This window comes from Salvelinus sp. IW2-2015, unplaced genomic scaffold, assembly GCF_002910315.2.
Source record: "Salvelinus sp. IW2-2015 unplaced genomic scaffold, ASM291031v2 Un_scaffold5251, whole genome shotgun sequence".
In the NCBI taxonomy this organism is placed as follows: Eukaryota; Metazoa; Chordata; class Actinopteri; order Salmoniformes; family Salmonidae; genus Salvelinus; species Salvelinus sp. IW2-2015.
Window position 1 is genome coordinate 40,068 of NW_019946516.1, and position 3,870 is coordinate 43,937.

General features: G+C 45.1%; 1 long non-coding RNA gene across 1 annotated transcript; it reads right to left on the bottom strand.

The window, feature by feature from the left end:
• Positions 1 to 800: 800 nt before the first annotated feature.
• On the bottom strand, positions 801 to 1,132 carry LOC139026605 (uncharacterized). Its single transcript, XR_011478453.1, has 3 exons — positions 1,097 to 1,132; positions 1,025 to 1,051; positions 801 to 883 (listed from the first exon to the last, which is right to left on the bottom strand). It is a non-coding gene; the product is annotated as an uncharacterized lncRNA (long non-coding RNA).
• Positions 1,133 to 3,870: the final 2,738 nt, after the last annotated feature.

Here is a 3,870-nt window from a genome sequence, read left to right on the forward strand (position 1 = left end):
CCACCTGACAGGTGTGGCATATCAATAAGCTGCTGAAAACAGCATGATCATTACATAGGTGCACCTTGTGCTGGGGACAATAAAAGGCCACTCTAAAATGCAGTTTTGTCACACAACYCAATGCCACAGWTGTCTAKGTTTTGAGGGAGTGTGCAATTGGCATGTTGACTGCAGTAATGTCCACCAGAGCTGTTGCCAGAGAATTGAATGTTAATTTCTCTACCATAAGCTGCCTCCAATGTCGTTTTAGAGAATTTGGCAGTACGTCCAACCAGCCAACCACGCCAGCRCAGGACCTCCACATCCGGTTTCTTCACCTGCGGGATCGTCTGAGACCATCCACCGTGACAGCTGATGAACCTTGAGTATTTTTATTACCTTTATTCTTTATTAAAGCCCTTTTGTGGCTGGGCCTAGCTCCCCAATGGGTGGGCCTATACCCCCCCAGGCCCAAACAAGGCTGCGACCCTGCCCAGTCATGTGAAATCCATAGATTAGGGCCAAATGAATTTATTTAAATTGACTGATTTCCTTCTATGAACTGTAACTCAGTAAAATCTTTAAAATTGTTGCATGTGTTATTTATATTTTTGTTCAGTGTACTTACAGGTCTCTTGTGAGACATGAGCTCTATTCAACGTGTGGTTTGAAGCTTTACAGAAGGCGCGCTCTGAATGAGCCGACATCATTTACCAGGAATGCAGTCTCCGCCAACGCGGGAACATTTAAATGTCAATCACGCTCTAATGCTGAACTTCCGTGATTAGGATTGAATAGAACCCTAGACCATACAGTATTTGGTCCAATACATACAGTCACTTGTGTAGAATGACTACAAATCCCAGGACAACACAATGACTACAAATCCCAGGACAACACTCGACTACAAATCCCAGGACAACACATCGACTACAAATCCAGGACAACACATCGACTACCAATCCAGACAACACATCGACTACAAATCCCAGGACAACACATGACTACAAATCCCAGGACAAACAAATGACACAATCAAGCACACATGACAAATCCCAGGACAACAAATTGACTGACAAATCCAGGACAGACCTAACACATCCCAGACCAAAATGACCTACAAATTCCAGGACAAACACATGACTACAAATCCAGGACAAACACGACTACAAATTCCAGGACAATCAAAATGGACTACAAATCCCCTTGCACACAGTTGGGGCAATTCCTAACTGAATGGCTTAGAACATTTCTAGAATATAATTGCTATGAGATTATTCTCCATTTCAAGAGCACAGTTTACTTTCCATGGTTTAAACTGGATTTGACCCCCAGGCCCTGTAAACATACTGTTATTTCCATATAGCGAGACATGTGATAAAACGTTCTGTTCAAAACGCTACTCCATTTTTATGATGTACTATTCTGATTTACATTAACCGATTCAAAAACATAGCTGACGTCAAGTGAGTGCATTCTGGGTCCCTGGGGTCAATATGGAGTGTTCTACAGTTTTATTAGTGACTAGTGCAATGTGGGCTGCTGTCCCAAAATGGACAAGCCCTATTTCATTTTATAGTGCACTACTTTTTGACCAGAAGCCCATAAAATTAGTGCACTACATAAGGAATAGGTGCACCATTTGGAACGCACCACAGGGAGTGTATTACAGTAAGTAACAGTAACTCGAGTTCCTCATGACTCGAGTTTCCTATTACCTTAATTACTTTGCATTGTAAGGTTGCCCCGTTCAATTACCGTAAGTACTGGAGTTAAGGTTGCCCCGTACCTTACCTTAAGTTACTGGAGTTAAGGTGGCCCCGTACATTACCTTAAAGTACTAGCGAGTAAGGTTGCCCCGTGCATTACCTTAATTACTGGAGTAAGGTTTGCCCCGTACATACCTTAAGTACATGGAGTAAGGTTGCCCCGTACATTACCTTAAGTGTACTGGAGTAAGGTTGCCCCCGTACATTACCTTAAGTACTGGAGTAAGGTTCCTGCATTACTAATACGGAGTAAGGTGCCCCGTACATTACCTTAATTACTGGAGAAGGTTCCCCGTACTTACCTTAAGTACTGGAGTAAAGGTTGCCCCGTCATTACCTTAAGTACTGGAGTAAGGTTGCCCCGTGCATTACCTTAATTACTGGAGGAGTGCAAGTAAAGTAGTGCAGTAAAAAAGGGTGCTGAACAGACCAAGACTGGAGGGTACTTTAAATGAAGACGGTGGTTCACTGATAGTTAAATGTAACATCTTAGAAAATGACACACTAAATGGTTGGTTCAACTTCAAAAAAGGCACTTGAAAGTGAAATGAACGAGGTTGAGATTAGAAGGGTCCTAAAGAGTGATATTTTACCGGACTAATAGGCCCAAACACAGTTGACTTCACACACTGGAGTAAAGGATGCCTTGTGAACAACACGTGGTTAAGCATCACAGAGGGAGAATGACGAATATATTCACTGACAATATACACGAGATAGAGAAGAGAAGGCTTGAAATGACTCCGTTTGTAATAACACTACACACGGTACTAAAAAATGTCTCACTTCGTTATACCATTACATATGATACTAGAGTAACCTGCTATGAGTAACAGCAGTAGAGAAACTAGGCAGTTGACATTACATTCCTTTAGCTCTTAGTGAAGGCAGACAGTACAGGAGGCCTTTAGAAAGTCCAGGGATTAGAGGTTGAAGGATGAGGAACAGTTGAACTGCAGCTGAGCGATAGTGAGGATCTGATGCTGTCTGGTTTGCAGTGGACAGTGGAGAGTAACTGCCACCGTCAGGGTTCAGGGTTCAGGGTTCAGAGAACGGTGAGGGCTTCCTGTCCCCTCTGAACCACCTCTCTCTCCCTCTCAGACGAGAGCGAAGGCATGACCTTTACACAGCGGCTTATCCTTCTTAGAGTAGAACGTCTTTCCTTCCAGGTTGATCTGGCAGAACTGGGATGGAGAGAGAGAGAGAGAGGGAGACGGAGAGGGAGGAAAAAGGCAGGGGGTTAGGTGAGATAGAAAGAGGAGACAAGCGAGCTAGAGAGAGAACAGCGAGAGATAGAGAGAGAGAGAGAGAGAGAAGAGAGAGAGAGAGAGAGAGAAGAGAGAGAGAGAGGAGAGAGAGAGAGAGAGAAGGATGAGAGAGAGAAAGAGAGAGAGAGAGAGAGGACAGCGAGAAAGAAGAGACAGAGAAGAGGAGAGAAGAGAGTGACAAGAGCTAGAGAGAACGGAGAGAGAGAGCGAGGTAGACAGACGAGCTAGAGATAGACAGCGAGCTAGAGAGAGACACATACTAGAGTAGAGGAGTGACAGCGATCTAGAGAGAGAGCGACAGCAGCTAGAGAGAGAGAGAGCAACAGCGAGTAGAGAGAGAGAAGAGCGACAGCGAGAAAAGAGACAGAGAGAGAAGGGAGATAGAGAGAGAGAGAGAGAGAGAGAGAGAGAGAAGAGAGAAAGAGAGAGAGAGAGACAGCGAGAAAGAAAGAGACAGAGAAGAGAGAGAGAGAGAGTGACAAGGAGCTAGAGAGAACTAGAGAGAGAGCGAGGTGAGACAGCGAGCTAGAGATAGACAGCGAGCTAGAGAGAGTGACAGCGATCTAGAGCTAGAGAGGAGTGCAGCGTCTAGAGAGAGACGCAGCGAGCTAGAGAGAGAGAGAGCAACAGCGAGCTAGAAGAGAGAGAGAGCGACAGCAGCTGAGAAAGAAAGAGACAGAGAGAGAGGAGAGAGAGAGAGAGTGACAAGGAGCGGTAGAGCAGAACTAGAGGAGAGCGACAGCGAGAAAAAAAAGGACAGAGAGAGAGGAGAGAGAGAGAAGTGACAGGAGCTAGAGAGAACTAGAGAGAGCAGCGAGTAGACAGCGAGCTAAGAGAGAGACAGCGAGCTAGAA